This window comes from Lissotriton helveticus, chromosome 7 (assembly GCF_964261635.1).
Source record: "Lissotriton helveticus chromosome 7, aLisHel1.1, whole genome shotgun sequence".
NCBI lineage: Eukaryota > Metazoa > Chordata > Amphibia > Caudata > Salamandridae > Lissotriton > Lissotriton helveticus.
Window position 1 is genome coordinate 1746509529 of NC_136068.1, and position 17490 is coordinate 1746527018.

The 17490-nt window shown below is 42.1% G+C and overlaps 1 protein-coding gene across 1 annotated transcript in view; it reads left to right on the forward strand.

The window, feature by feature from the left end:
• The first annotated feature begins 1082 nt into the window (after nt 1-1082).
• The window catches only part of LOC144770732 (sialic acid-binding Ig-like lectin 13), an 847291-nt gene continuing 830883 nt past the window's right edge, over nt 1083-17490 (forward strand). The window contains exon 1 of the mRNA XM_078655470.1: nt 1083-1149. The gene's annotated coding sequence lies outside the window, so the exon portion shown is untranslated. The remainder of the gene's footprint in view (nt 1150-17490) is intronic.

A 17490-nucleotide genomic window follows, 5' to 3' on the forward strand; every position in this document is an offset into this window, starting at 1 on the left:
TTTTGGCATCACTTACAAATGGATAATTCAAAGTTGGATACATTGAGTCATGGGTGTGGTCATTAATAGCATTGTGGTATTAAAAGACGGCTGCATCCTCTCCTGTGTTTTCAATGTGTTTCAGGGCAGTTGACGCTCAAGTACTCGACTGCAGGGTAGAAAGGCTGAGCGTAATCCAGACGTGAAGAACTCAACAAATCCGTTAGTCATATATGTGCCTGGTTTCTCCACATATTTCTTAGCTCGATGTGACATTAAAGCATTGAAATACACAAAGCAGTTTTGAAATGCAGGCAGATGAAGTGATACAGGTGCGGGGTTTAACCTTACGTCTTCTGTGGACCCTCAATGAATCACTACAGTGGGAACATCCATCGTTTCCAATGCAAACACTGAAAATGTAAGTTTAAGGGAAAGGTTGAAGTTTTTCAAAAGTTAGTTTTATTTCTAAAAGACAAAGTGATATGCTGACTAGCAAAGCTATTTCCTTTTTGCACTTAGATCGTCCTGTTTGTTTATCAGCACACATCAGTTCTTCAATTAAGGCCACCTATCATCAATACTAGAACATGCATGCTGTACTTGCTGCTTCATAAACCAAACTAAGGATACCAACTCCAATTCCACATTCCTCATATTTGCAGAGCGGTTTAAAATGTTTGTTGCTTTTACGTATGTATGCCATACCAGTCTGCTAATATCATTTAGTTTTCTAAAGAATTGAAGAGACCCTAAATACTCATCACAGACTGCTCATGAGGAATTAGAAGAATGCAGATTAATATCACTGAGTGGGGGCTGAAGAGAACCAAGCAAGACAAGAGGAAGTGGTAAACTGTGTTTTCGTCGACAAACATCTTGAAATTAACAAATCTGATGGGAAATGCTAGGGTGGAAATTGTACATGTAAAAAAACCTCGATTTTTCAGCAACGAATGCACTCTGCCATCGAGTTTCGCGGGAGAAAAGTAAAAAAAGGGGAAGTTAAAATGTCAGTTTTCTATTTTAATCTATGCAGAGAGTGTAACGACTGCAGACCCCTTTCTGGCTTCCTGCAGCAATCCGCCATTGCTTCCCTCAGACTGGGGTTGAGAGCTGCCCTGGCACAGTATCATCAACCAGTTCTTTGAAAAACAAGACCTTCTGGAGGTAGGTGAATCCATAGTATACATTTATTTGGTAATATTTGCACAAACCCAGAGCTGAAATAAACAGGAGGCCAGCTCTTCTGCCCACGATCCACTCGGTTTCAGTGCCCTCTGTGCACAGTGCATTCGCGTGTTTTCTAGTGTGGGGTGACAAGCATCTTTCTGTATCATAAGCACAGTGGACAATTGTTGAATGAAAATATCTTACCCAATGATTTACAAGCTTCAAGTTATATAGTATTTTAACTGATAGATGTTACTGTGGTGAGTTCACTAGTATTCTTGTTATCAGCCTTAGACTTAAGTATGAATGGCTCTGTTGGGGTGTTGGGAGCTGAGCCACCAAACAGCAGATCTCATAAAGAGAGCCCAGGCTGCTGTCCTTGGCTTTCCTTCCAAGATGCGACCTACAAACAGCTTCAGTTGTCTGTTGTCAAAGACCTAGTGCACCTCATTCTCACGAGGCATTCTGAAGACCCCGAAGTGATACTCCAGTAGTACTACTTCATGTACCACAAAATGCAATTCACAAACCTACGGTCAGAGATCTCTATCTTGGCCTCCTCTGTCTCTTCAGTATGGAAAGCGCTGCCTGGTGGCGGTATATGTTTTGGCGGTCAATGTGGTAGGGACAGGAAAATGTTGTGGGAAAATGGGCAATCACAATTACAAAATTGGTGATGGTATGGGTAATTGAAGGAGGGATTTAGAGAGGGGCATGATACTTCAAAACGCACACAGACACATAGGACAATTACAATTACTAAAATACACTTCTAATTTTACTACAGTGTAAAGAGTGACAGAGCATGCTTCAATCTATTCTAGCCCAAACGTAGAGTAAGAAAACCACCACACATTGCCTACCGCTTGTACTACAAAACACTCCCAGGGAAAATAGAGCTAGCAGATTGTAATACTATCAGAAGTCTAAAAATGATCATAATTAATTTAACATAACAGATAACCACGTTTGTTACAAAGTAATTATAAATACAGACAGTGTGGGTGAATGGTTTTAGTTTTTTTTATTGAACATTGATCAAAAATAATACTCAAGAATTAATTGATATATTTAAATGAATTTACCATTTCATACAAAGTTCACTGTAGGCAATAGTGGCTTTTTGCTTGTTCTTTAAGTAGGCTTAAGTTAATATTTTGTTTAAATCATTTTACATTTTTTAGATTAAATACATTTTATTTATTTTAAAAATGTATATATTACACATTTTATGGTCCCAGTATTTTCTATGGCATTACTGCGTTCTAGTGGCAGAGATCACCACAAGCCAAAGAAAATGATTAATACTGAGTTTACAATCAGAAATTCATTGTAGGATTCTCCACCTTCTCTCTTGAGGGAATGAAGTATCTTAAGTCTATAAATAGTTGTAAATGTGCAATCGGAAATCCGGAATAGCAAAAAAGTTAGAATTTACAAATGCGTGAACTAATAGATGTACATATGAGTAGAACTACTCATATAAACGTACCTTTATGCATCAGGATTCCGTGTCTGGAATCCAAGATAAATAGATACATATGCTTGGATGGCTTCCTTTTCTGCCCATAGTTTTTTTAAAGTTTATTCTTAAATTACTGTTCAATGATTGCATATGGCCAGCTCAGAACACTAAAGAATATAACCCGGGGAAAAGCTACGAAGTTTCCCTGCAATTGCTCATGAATGTTGCCTCTAGAATATTGTTCTATAGTAATATCTAGTGCAAAATATCTGGAGTACAAAAATATTGAGATTTCTGTCATTTTACTATACATGATGTGGAGTTCATTGTTTGATTGGATGGGTAGTGGTTTTTTTTAACTGTGCTAATTTATTTGCAAAATATTAACCTAATGCATTATTTGTGACATTTCCTATTATTTAGTTAATAAGTATATTTTCAAATAAAATAAAACAATTGGGGCTCATTTATTTTCTTGGGGCTAATTCCGTTTTCTTTTCTTAATATAAAAAATTTATTTTTCCATGTTGAATTTGTTGGGTAATTATTAGGAAGATTGAGAAGTATAAATAATTAAATACTATAGGTTAATGGTTCCCCTGGTACCTATGACTTGGGTGCTAAAAAGGGTCCATAAGGGCTGCAGCATGTATTGTGCGACCCTAAGAGACCCACCACCAGCCTCATACAGACTGCCATTGCAGGGTATGTGAAATGGTGCAATGAGTGTGAAAAAATTACTTGAACGCACCATGTGTGCCACGCCCAAAGCCACTACATGCAACATATGTAAGTCTCCCCTACAACAGGCCTTACAACCCTAAAGCAGGATGAATATTTTAAATATGAGGACATATCTGCATGAGCATATATGCCCCTGTGCTGTTTAGTTCAATTACTAGATAGTACAGGTGAACAGCGAAGCCATCTTAAGTAGATGTACTGGGCACTGGTCATTACGACTTTTCAGCTACGTGATGGCTTCACTGAAACACATGGTGTCTGGTATCAAAAACGTTGTCTTAATAAATCCATACTGATGTCAGTAGTGGACTAACTAAACATGCTCACAGAGGCCAACTTAGAGGTGCCCCAGAAAACATACCAGCCTCTTAGTGGGTTGGCTGACTGGTATCCTCCAGCCTGCCACCAAATACATGTTTCTGACCTCCTCCAGGTGGGAACCCAACCTTTCTGAGTCGCACCTCCTCCAGCAGGATTACTAGTAAATCTGCATACGAAGTACATGGACTTCAAAGCTTCTGCTGCCTTTGATATGTGACCCCGGCTTCCCCCAGACTTGGAGATACCAACCCCTATCCTGAGGCCCATTTGCCAACAGGATAGCTGGGAAATTAGGTATGTAAGTAGACGTGTTGTACGGCCAGGCCAGTCACACCCCTAAGAAGGATTCCACCATTTTGATTTTAGTGGAAATAGGATCTTTGGAACAGGGTTATGCCCACTCCACACATGAAGCGGTCATATAGGGGACATAGTCACCCCTGGATAAGTAGTCAAAACAATGAGAGAGAAAGGGCTGCAACAAGATCGCTCCTGGACCCCCAAAATAAACTGTATCAAAACAACTAAAGAGCGACAGATTACACAATGCCCCCACCTTATAACCCACGATTAAAATCTGGATAGTAGGAAAACAAGAAAAAGGAAAGCAACAGAGAAATAGTAGGTGGTAGGAAGAATGTGAAAAGCACAGAAAAACGAACCCTCATACACCGGACAAGTAGGTGTTTAGTCTCATCATTGGGTTCTTTTTCTCAAAAGGGCATAGCCAGTCAAGCCCATTAATAATAGTGCAATTAAAAGGAGATATAACAGTTCCCTACTACGAATTTAATAGAGGGATAGCCATACTCCATTAAAATATAAGTGGTAATGCAGACACCCTGAGGAAGTGTCAGTTTGAACCCTGATGTCCTTACAAATCAGATATGGTCAACATGTTTCTGCTCTAATGAGTCTCATTCACTCATCATTCGTCAGGACCAAAAAATTATTAAATATAAAAAACCACAGTAAGGGACATGCCCTAAAGTATGCCCATACTATGGAGACAGAAAAAAAGGTGTTTCACCCACTCACGGAACTCCCGTATTGAGTCTCCTTAGTATTTGCTAAGGTGCTTGTATCTGTAACACAAAAGATCAATGTGACTCAGGTATGGCATATACAAGTACTAGCATCATGCTTGCAGCTCTACTCGGCGTTTGCCTGATACAATCACTTTAAACGCACATACCAACATTATTCCACAACATGCTTGGGTGTACTCACAGTTAGTCCATGAGCGTCATGCTATTACACTACACTCTCTTCAATGGAGTAATTACTCCAGCCAATGCTGTTAGAATTCAACCCTCATAGTACGCTGTCATCCCTCAGCAGCACATGCCGGTATAAATTTGTAAATACCGAATTTTAGTCCACCTTCGTGTATCTCAGTGCTCATATCATAATATCTTATACGAGCACGCCCCCATTTTAGGAGTATACGAACATCCACTATTTTGTGGGCGCTGTTGTCTATGAGTTAAAAACATCACTGCATGTGCCAATCCTCCGTCGCACACCATGGAGGAGCTCTAATCATTTAAGTATAAAAATAAAAGTAACAATTGTAATAAAGGCCACTCACTTCCGATTGTGGAATAACTAAGCATCCTGGGTTCATGGCAGGGGCAACCTTCACGCCCGAAGTTCACTGCAAAAGAGGGACGTTTAATTAGAAGTGCATATCTACGAAGTAAGAGCATTACCTCGTCTTTTTCTTGAAAAACAAACAATGCGCCCGCAAAAGAAGCCGCCTTGGCTAGCAGCGGCCGTCCCTGGACAAACATTTCACGTTTGTACTCTCAATTATCAGACGACTCCCCGCTAGGAACCTAGGTAAACACTTCCATGACCCGAATGGTGCATGGGCCGAGTGACGCTTATCGTTATCTAGCGTGGGGACGTCAGAACACATGATCGTTGTTGTAAGGTTCTTTAAAGGGACCGCTCTTTAGATCTAATTCATATCCCTTATTTAAAGAGTTGGTTTCGTATAGCATGAATCGTTGTAAGCACATATCATTTGGCACAAAAACACAAAGGGCCAGATGTAGGTCGACCTTTACCGGTCGGTAACGGCCGAAAATCGGTAATTTCGGCCCTTACCGACCGGTATCCATGAAATGAGATGTAGGAGCCTATTATTTACCGATTCGGAAAACATGAGTTGGTATAAAACCGACTCTGTAATCAAGAGTTGGTAAAATTCCGACTCAGTAAATATGAGTCGGTTTTTTACCGAAGCGGAAAATTCCGAATTCATATTTACCGAATTCTTATTTACCGAATCGGTAAATAAGAAACGGTAAAAAAATGGTCATGGAGATGTAGGAAACCTGAAATTTACCAAATTTAAGCAAATTCGGTATTTAAGAGCCGGTATTTACCATGGATTGAATGCAGGTGGTAACCAGGTGAAGGCTATAAAAAGAGTCCCAAAATGCAACAGTGGAACCAGAATGACGGCGTTCTATGTCATTGCAAGACGGCAAAGACTACAGGCAACAGAAGAGAGGGAATGGCAAAGGGAGGAACAAGTGTACAGGCAGAGGATAACACTGTTCCAACTGACAGAGCCTGAAATACTCCAGAGGTACAGGCTACATCCCCATACCATCCAGGACTTGATCAGGGACCTACACCCACTCCTGGAGCAGCCAACACCCAGGGCCCACGCCATCCCACCCCATGTGCAGGTGCTGTGTAGCTTACACCTGCATGCCTCCGGGAGCTACCAGAGTGTGATAGCTGCACTGGGTGGTGTGTCACAGAGCTGCCTGTCCTGCTTCTTCAGGATGTTCCTTGACGCCATGATGCAGAAGATGGAGCATTATATTTCATTCCCTGACACACCTGCGGAACTTGCAAAAACAAAGACTGATTTCTATCAACTGGCACACTTCCCTCACGTGATTGGCTGCATAGATGGCACCCACGTCCCACTCTGTCCACCTGCAGACACAGAACACATTTACAGGAACCGCAAGTCAACGCACTCCATCAATGTACAGGTCATATGCAACGCTGGCAACATCATCACAGACATTGTTGCGAAATTCCCTGGTAGTACCCATGATTCGTACATATTCCAGAATAGCGGAATATATACACGCCTAGTTGCTGGAGAATTTGGAAACGGATACCTGCTAGGTAAATGATAGTGACACACCCTGACACTCACAGCAGATTAATGTATCATGTACATGCAACTAATGTCAATCTTTCTCCCCCCTAGGCGACAGTGCATATGCCCTGCGGTCATTTGTGCTCCCCCCCTACCTCAACCCATCCACCAGGAGTGAAAGGCGGTACAATGTGGCTCACCGATCCACACGCAACGTTGTAGAGCGCACATTTGGACTACTCAAGAGCTGGTTTCGCTGCCTCCACAAGAGTGGAGGGGCCCGCCAGTACACTCCACTTCTGTGCTGCAAAATCATTGCGACATGTGCAATGTTACACAATCTCGCCACCAAGGAAGGCACAGAGGTGGAGATCACACATCATGAGGACATTGATGATGACACTGAACTTGCAGAGCCACATGGTACAGCAGCAGCACCAGCTACAGATGGGAGACTGAGACGGGCAGAAGTCACACAGCAATATTTCTGAGTGAGTAATGAGACACAGAAACGCTAAGATCATGACGTACGTAGTTTTGACAACACCAGGAGCAAGACCCTAGAACAGAGAGCCGGACCCAGCAATCAGAGACTTTGATTACAAATTTATCGTCAGTGCCCCTGAGTTCAGCAGAGGTCGCAGTTTTGGTCTCCTGGTGTTGTCAAAATCAGGAGCAAGACCCTAGAACAGAGAGCCGGCCCCAGCAATCAGAGACTTTGATTACAAAATTATCGTCAGTGCCCCTCAGTTCAGCAGAGGTCGCAGTTTTGGAAAAGGGCTTGGGTTTCTTACCAACACCTCGCCTTGACCGGTTCAAATTGAATTGCGAACTGATGGATTTTTTCTGCAAACTCCGTCTTAAGAGTTTTTTTGAACACCAATCACAGGCAGACTCTCAGATGACTAGTAGCGATACAGGCTTTAGACTCAAGTCCACTTTCACTCCTCCCCCACACATGGTACCACCTGAGATAACTGCTTTTGAACATACAGTATATAATGAAGTGGAAGCACTGGAAGAACCAACTCCATATACAAATCTGAATGCAGAGGAATACAAGGCTATCCAGTCCCTTTGGAACAACACAGAAATAGTGATCAAAAGTGAGGATAAAGGGGGTGGCGTCGTGATTCAGGATGCCGCAGATTACGACCTAGAGTGTCGGAGACTTCTGGATAATGATACCAATTATGTCATCCTAAGAGAAGATCCCTCACAATCATTGAAAGATGAGATTGTGGAGCTAGTCATGACAGCTGAACATGATGGTTTGATAAACAAGCAAGAAGCTGATTTACTAACAACATTAGAGGGCAAAATTCGGTATTTTTATACCTTGCCCAAAACTCAAAAGAATCGCCACCCTCCACCAGGGCGCCCGATAGTTTCGAGTATTGGTTCGCTTTTTGAACCTCTCTCGAAATATTGTGATTTCTTTTTAAAACCATTAGTCCAAGCAACGAGTACCTATATCAAGGATACCAAAAGCCTCCTAGGCATGTTACTCACAGCGGATTTGCCTGAAGATCCCTGCTTTCTTGTCGCCCTTGATATAGAAAGCTTGTATACCTGCATTCCCCATGATGTAACTATAAAAGTATTAGCAGATGTCCTAGAGAAATCACCTTGGGACAACACCACCCCCCGGTCTTTTGTCATTGATTGTGCCACTTTGGCATTGAAAAGGAACTTTTTTGATTTCCAAGGCCAGATCTTCCTACAGAAGACAGGCACTACGATGGGCAGTACCTTTGCCCCTAGTATAGCAGGGTTATACGTCTACCACTTTGAAAGCACCCACATCTTGGGGCCTCCAATCCGTATAGTACAAATGTTATCCTTTGTCAAAGGTACATTGACGACGTACTGCTTATTTGGAAGGGCTCAGAAGAAACCCTTTTGGCCTTCTTTGATTGAGTGAATACTTGTGATCCCCATCTAGAGTTCACCGACGAGCACTCCAGCGACACAATTGTCTTCTTGGATGTAACTATAACTAGAGAAGGGAATCATTTGCAAACTAAGACATACTACAAACCGACCAGCAAGAATAATTTGCTCCATTTCTCTAGTTTTCACCCCCGTTCTCTTCGTGAAAATCTTCCGTTTGGTCAATATCTCTGTATACGGAGAAACTGCAGTGAGATGACTGATTTCAGAGAACAATCAGAAGGCTTGACCGCAAAACTGCAGAGAAGAGGCTACCCAAAGAAGATTCTAAGTAAGAGTTATATGAGGGCTAAGAACCAACATCGAGAGGCACTTTTGGAGGTCTATCCAAAAAATCCTGATACCAACCCCCCTCTGACCTGTGTGACTACTTATAGTAGCATCTCCAATGCAGTAAGCCGCTGCATAACCAAGCACTGGAACATTTTTACAAGTAATAAACACGACTGGCAAAAACCATTGTTCTCGTACAGACGAGAAAAGAGTCTCCGAGACGCCCTTGTGCATACCCGGCCTAGAGAAGCGACTAATAACACCGAGCATAATGTTTTCAGGGCCTGGGGCTTACCACCAGTAACTGGCCATTTCCTGTGTGGTGGCTGTGTAGTTTGCCATCTTACTACCAGCACTAAGACATTGGCACTGGAACCGGGAAAACTGTGGGAACAAAGGAATCACACAAACTGCAATTCTAGCAATGTAGTTGATCTGATAGTCTACCCATGCGGATTAAAGGATGTAGGCATTACGACTAGAAAAGTTAAGCAGCGCATCTGCGAACACCGGAGTAATATTCGGTGCTGAAATAATACAACTAAACTAACTGGACATTTTCTTCAAGCAAATCACACCTCGAATGACATACAATGGACTGTCATTGAGCAGTTGAGACATAGTACAGAGACAAAATTGTATGAAAAAGAGCAGAGATGGATTTATCACCTCTCAACACATATCACAGGACTCAATGATGCCATTCCTTGGGGTTCTATTCTGAAACGATGATGGTCCACTGACAATGACTGTTGCTTTTCCTGAAATTACAGTGATGTTCCTAATACCGTTCTATATGTGCTAAGGGACACCCTGACAGCATGCAGGATTTTACTTACGAATTACATCACCAATAATCCATTGCAGTCATCAAAGAAGGGATTCCAAATGTAACAGCAGTTTTGCCAAGAAAGTTTATTGAGACAGGGGCATTGGCATTATATCCCCCAATCATTATGAAGGCTATTAATTTTTACGGCGGCTAACTACAGGGCGTATGAGCGCTGCATCCATGAACAATGTATGACTCCGTTGCCATGCCCTTGGGTCCAAAATGTATTAGCAGGACTGCCAATAAAGTTTATTGAGACGGGGACGTCGGTTAAATATCCCTCATGTATGCCACCACTTTCTGTCGTCCTTCAGGGCTAATAAGAGCTGGAATTGTGAGCAATGATGGGCTTGTTGGTTCTCCAATTTGGATCGTAGGTACAATCGAGGCATGGAATGTTCCCAGCCATTATTAAGATTTGGGCGGAGATTCTAGCGCGTCATAACAAAGTGCACAGAAATGTGCAGACTCGCTTTGAGTGACACTCTCCCCTAAACCGAAGATAAAAACACTTAACGATAGGCGTCACTCGGCCCATGCACCATTCGGGTCATGGAAGTGTTTACCTAGGTTCCTAGCGGGGAGTCATCTGATAATTGTGAGTACGAACGTGAAATGTTTGTCCAGGGACGGCCGCTGCTAGCCACGGCGGCTTCTTTTGCTGGCACATTGTTAGTTTTTCAAGAAAAAGACGAGGTAATGCTCTTACTTCGTAGATACGCACTTCTAATTAAGCGTCCCTCTTTTGCAGTAAACTTCGGGCGTGAAGGTTGCCCCTGCCATGAACCCAGGATGCTTAGTTATTCCACAATCGGAAGTGAGTGGCCTTTATTACAATTGTTACTTTTATTTTTATACTTAACTGATTAGAACTCCTCCATGGTGTGCGACAGAGGATTGGCACATGCAGTGATGTTTTTAACTCTTAGACCTGAAAAGATGAGACCATTCCCTTGAACCTTATACTGGATCTAGCTAAGATCTAGCTATAGAGTATTCATTGATGGAATCACAGGCACAAAACGTTTAACTTCCCAGGATACAAAAACATTTATTAAAATGACAAAAATATGAACAAATTTACAGTTGTACGTCATACATTTTATAAAAAACAATTAAAATTATTCATGAACTAATAAGACAGTTAGACAATTTCTTGTGACCTGCACAATCAAACGGACAGACAAAAGTTGCAAAACATATAAATTGTAAAATACAAGGTGTACATTCAATGCTTCGATTTAAACTCTCCCTGGTCTTGTAAACTGAAACTTGAAAATCAACCAAGGAGGTGAAGGTTTGAATTGTACTAGATTTTGGGCGTCGACGCGTTTCGGTGGATACAACGTATTTCTCTTCCACCTTTTTCAAGACTACAAGTTCGGTGTCTGTCTTGTTTTGAGGCTTTGCAATTGTCCTGTGTTTAGAGGTGTCGTAGTGAATTCTATAAAAACCACAACATGGAATGACAGTTGAAGTACTTCTCAGCGCTGTCGGTGGTGTTCCCTCTATCTGAGAGGTAGAGTTCGTTTTCATTAAGAAGATTTAAAAATGTTTTAAGGCTGCTGCTCCTTTTTACCGCAGTCGAATAGATATTTTAGTATGAGTTTCTGGCGGCTGGGCAGTGGCCTCGGAAGGAGAAGTAATCTCTCCTGATCCTGCTGTGTGAGCGGATAAATCACGCTGCTTCGGGGTTTCCGGTAAGAATAGAGCTCTTAGACAACAGCGCCCACGAAACAGTGGATGTTCGTATACTCCTAAAATGGGGGCGTGCTCCTATAAGATATTATGATATGAGCACTGAGATACACGAAGGTGGACTAAAATTCGGTATTTACAAATTTATACCGGCATGTGCTGCTGAGGGATGACAGCGTACTGTAAGGGTGTCATTCTAACAGCATTGGCTGGAGTAATTACTCCATTGAAGAGAGTGTAGTGTAATAGCATGACGCTCATGGACTAACTGTGGGTACACCCAAGCATGTTGTGGAATAATGTTGGTGTGTGCGTTTAAAGTGATTGTATGAGGCAAACGCCGAGTACAGCTGCAAGCATGATGCTAGTACTTGTACATGCCATACCTGAGTCACATTGATCTGTTGTGTTACAGATACAAGCACCTAAGCAATTACTAAGGAGACTCAATATGGGAGTTCCGTGAGTGGGTGAAACACCTTTTCTTCTGTCTCCATAGTACGGCCATACTTTAGGGTGTGTCCCTTAATGTGATTTTTTATATTTAATTCTTTTTTGGTCCTGACGAATGCTGAGTGAATGAGACTCATTAGAGCAGAAACATGTTGACCATATCTGATTTGTAAGGATACCAGGGTTCAAATTGACACTTCCTCAGGGTGTCCGCATTACCACTTATATTTTAATGGAGTATGGCTATCCCTCTATTAAATTCGGTGTAGGGAACTGTTATATCTCCTTTTAATTGCACTATTATCAATGGGCTTGACTGGCTATGCCCTTTTGAGAAAAAGAACCCAATGATGAGACTAAACACCTACTTGTCCTGTGTATGAGGGTTCATTTTTCTGTGCTTTTCACATTATTCCTACCACCTACTATTTTTCCAACATAATTTCTCTGTTGCTTCCTTTTCCTTGTTTTCCTACTATCGAGATTTTGATTGTGGGTTATAAGGTGGGGGCATTGTGTAGTCTGTTGCTCTTTAGTTGTTTTGATACAGTTTATTTTGGGGGTCCAGGTGCGATCTTGTTGCAGCCCTTTCTCTCTCATTGTTTTGATTATCTTTGGCAGCGCACAGATGCAAGAGTGTTTTTAGTCTAACACTCAGTGCCTAACTGACGTCGCCACCATGGTAGATCAAGGCCTGTCCTACTCTAGGGAAGAGGTAGAGGCTATTTTAAAAGATCCATCTATCTTTGCTGATCCTCTGGTGTCCCAAGCAATTTCGCAAGCTACAGAATGGGACAAACTGGGGGAACAGAAGAGGAATCGCATTCGTGCCATCTTACAGGGCACCATGCTAAAGGAATATCTAAACAACAATATGGCACCCCAAGGCTTGCTAGTGACGAATGCCCCACGTATCTTCCTGGATGACACCACCTTCAGGAAGGAATGGGCGCAGATCGCCTGGCATTGCACGCGAGATTGGGCAATTCTGATCATTAAGACAGCTCTCCGTCTCTCAGAAGCTTTACTAATAAAAATCCAAGCCACGGAAAACCATTTTAAGACAACAATAACTGGCAACAAAAAGAAATTGGATGAGTTTAACAAAGAGCTTAACGAGTACAAAGATTCTTTAGCGCAGTCAAAAGTCCAAAAGTTCCAAAAAGATCTGAAGAGGTGGTCATATTCTATTCTATTCTATTCTATGGTTTTGGTAAAGCGCAAACAGCTGCCCCAGCGAAGAGGCGTCCCGGCGCTAATGAGGGCCACAGACCCCAGCCTGAGCTAGGAAGAGAGGGAAAAGAGGTGGGCTAGAGAAAGGGGAACAGGTAAGTCTTAATGGCCTTTCAGAAGGTGGGAAGGCTTTCTATAGAGCGGATGTTTAGAGGAAGAGCATTCCAAAGCTTGGCTCCCATAGTCCTGAAGGAGCGGCCGCCAATGCGGCAAAGCTTTGTGCGGGGAACGCTCAGTAGTGTGATGTATTCCTATAGGTTCTGTATCGATCCCCCTATTCCTGACCCTATTCTGCTTAGCAAACTAACAAGTTAACTAGCAGTCAGCCCATGAGGCAGAAAACCCCCATGATGCAGGAACCGTTATCTGATAAAGCCACACTACGGCACAGGAACGTGTTATCTGATTAGGTCATAACGCTTGCCATCTAATTAGACAAGCGATATTCCTCCAGCCCCTGATAAGGCATACGGAGTTCTCATAACAAATCAAACCTATGACAGACCTGGGAAAAACCCTGCGGCCATTGTTTTGATTTCACCGAGAACTTCAGCAAAAGAATGTGCTAACGACCTGGTCGTATGACATCCTTATTGACGTATCTATGTCCATCCTTACGTCAATCTCGGCACCTTAAAGGTATAAATATTACCGATATTGCCCTATGCAAACACACGCGGTGGTGACGAGGACGGAGCAGCCAGACTTGCCGAAGCCCAGAGCAGAGCAGACCCCGCTGGCGCAGCCCCGCCTTCTTGACGCGCTGAACTCGAGCAGCTGCCTATTTCTCCTGCCGAGAAATCCAGCTCCGGCGTTTCCGGGTAGCCCTCGCAGGCAGCCTGGAATATCGAGACCAGAGACGAGAGATACCATCACTCATTCATCCTAACTTCCAGGTACAGAACTGAATAACTCCTCGCAGAGAATTCTTTAGTCAGTCACTTGGCAAAAACAAACTTAACTTAAACTGTAACTTTCTATTCCCGCCCACGTATTAGGCTTAGGTCAGGTACACGGGTTAGGCGTATTTAGAAACACCAGTTGAGTACGTTTAGTCAAATGTATATGTGTATGTAATATATTTTATTCATTTTAAACCTTCATATGGCTTAGAAACCATATCAATGTTTTTACAGTATTATTTTATACTTCTGCTTTTAATGTATGCACTTTACTTAACTATAAGTATTGCAATAATATCGATCCATTTCTCTTGTATGAGAAAAGAGACTGATCAATAAATAACATCTTTTATTGAACACGCCCGTCTCTTCCTTTTCTCTACAATCTGATGAGACTAAGAATGCACGTACTGACTGAGTAAAATAAATTGCCTTTTGTTCACACGACTCTCGAGATACACTCTTGATTAGGGGAGAGCAAAGTTGTCATGTTCTATGGTTGTCAGAAACTAAATCCCTTCTTGTCTAATCAGGGAAGTTAATTCCTTCCTGAACATTCGAGAAAGTTTCTAGTGAACTCTGAGCTAGCTGGCAAACCCAAAACTTTAAGTCTAATATCGACAGTAGTAGACCTAGTTAACGTCTGGTCTAGGCCTATACTATTGAAGGTATTATTCCAATGCGCAGAGCCTATTGGGATAATAGGAACTACACTACATGGCGCCCAACGCGTTTGGAAGGGCGATAAAACTAACGTAAGACATTTAGAGTAACTCAGTCGTGCTTTCTCACTCAGACCCCTTTTTCCCATAATACTCCAAAGACGTCTGGAGTGGGTGAAAGGTAATATCCTCCAAAACCTCGCAGGAGGAAACTCCTATGTATGGTACTTGGTTTAGTCAACGTTGAAGGATAAACAGTTACAAAATATTGTGCATCTAATCTTTGTTTCCATAATAAACCTGATCTGCAAACAAAAGGAATAACCATCCTGTCGGTAAAATGGCAGACAGTGATGAAGAAAGAGAGGCAGTTAGATTAGCAGCTGACATAGCAGAAGCTGATACTGCACTACAAAATGCAGACCCGGAGATAATACTCATCCCGGTCATCAAAAGGAAATCTATAACTTTAAAACTTATAGAAAATGGACTGACACCTAGAGGTGGCACGGTCATATTCGTAATTGAGGCACACGAATATCGGCAGACAGAGGTATACTATTCATGGATAAATTTTCCAGCAGCAAATGCTGTAACAAAGTACTTCCACTATTACAAAATAGAGGAACCTCCTGAAATGTACACTCCTTTCGAGGAGGTGGAAGTACCACTTAAATTTCAAGAGCATTTGCTCTTATTTAATGGCGCCCTAAAACACAATAATCACATCACCAGGCTCGGTCCTTTAGGAAGACCAGGAGCAACGTGGCCGGTCCTAGCCGGATACACACCACATCCAGACATCAATGGGATGTCTGTAGCAGAGCTGTTAACACAGCTAAAACAATTAATAAAAATACATAGACAATTAGTCCAGTATGTGATGCGGACTTCAACAATTCAGCCAGCAATTAAAATTCCACAGCTAACCCCTCACCAGGGGAACACAAATAAAATTACACCACAGAACAGACAATCCTGCCTAGGTAAAGTACCGGCTAAACGGGAACAAATACCATTCTGGTTGGCACAAAAAATTACCCAAATAGAGGCGGTGTTTCCTGACACCACCCCATTAGAAAAACACAGGATTCTGACTATCTGTCTTCCAATGGGAATCGCACCACACATTGAGGACTGTGACACTTGGGGTACAGTCTTTGCTTCCATTTACACAAAAACGCACGGTGTTCCATCCATTTCGGTAATACCAGATGTGCTAAAACAAATTCAAGATGAATATGGTCCAGAACCAGCTTTAACTCTTGGTATGAAATTACTAAAAGACTTCAAGCAGGTCTCGGCTATATTATTAGCCAACATAAAGGGAGAAGCAGCAAACGTGGCGATCCGCCAGAGGTTAAAGGAGACAGATATAGCAGACCAACCAGCTGAAATTGCCAGAATCATAGAAAAATCCTATGAGGAACTAGGTAGAGATAGTTTAGGTGGAATACCAGTAAAACCACAACTGATTGAAAGTCCTGAAAAAATATTTTTTAATAATAATTCAACATCACAGAAAAAGAGCTGGGATGGAAACAAACAATCCAATCCTAAAGAAAAGAAATTCCAGTCCAGAGGAAGGTCTCCTAGGCGAAGAGAAAAATCTCCGAACCAAAGACACAGGTCACCCCAAAGTGACCCCTCTGGGAAAAGATATAACCTTAGAAATAGGGATAATATAAAGAAACCTGATAGATATCAAGACATTGATACACGTCCCTCTCAATCTTTTCAGACTTCCTCGCAGAAATCGGAAAGAAGAGGACGATCAGAACAAAGAGAAGAGCACGCCAAGTCCAAAGACAAGGAACCTGCTCATCTAAAAAAGAAACTACAATTTCCAAAAAAGAAGGTAGCCAGTATCAAGGTAGTTAACAATGCCGAGAATACTGAGGACACAACTGAAAAACGGAGAATGGGCTCAGACAATGCTAGACAGCGCAGCAGAAGTGAGCATAGCTCGCAAAGTCCTTATGAATCATCTGGAGACAGTGGACACGAATGAATATCTTCAAGTGGAAACTGCAGACACCAGAGTTAGCAAACCTCACAAAATATACGAAATAACATTACGTATAGAGGGGGATAAGACTAGAAAAATAAGGGGACTATTCTGGGATAATCTCTCCAAGGGCTATGACATCCTTCTAGCTGAAAAAGACTGGCCACCAGAGTTTGTCAGGGAGTGCCCTCATGGCGAAGAAATAATTATGCCTGCCTTCTCAAATCACATCCCAATTCATAAAAAATACACACTTGCTAGAAAGTGGGCAGTAGCTCTAGCTCCTGCTTTATATAAAAATCATGTAGGATGGGATGAGGACTCTCCTCCTCACAAAATCCAGTTAAAATCACAACCTACTGCACAGAGACAGTACCCAATTAAGCAAGAAGCTAAAAAACAGGTAAAAGAAATTCTAGATCAGCTAGAATACCAGGGGGTGATTGAAACTTGCACCTCACAAATGAACAACCCTTTGTTTCCGGTCTCCAAACCAGACAATTCATATCGTCTAGTTTTGGATTACCGACACCTTAACTCATGTTGCAAAACTTTTGCAGTGCAAAATTCGCATAGTGCTGCACTAATGAATAACATAGTGCGCAAAAAATACAAAACAACATTAGACATCTCTAATGGATTCTTTTGTCAAAACATAGCACCA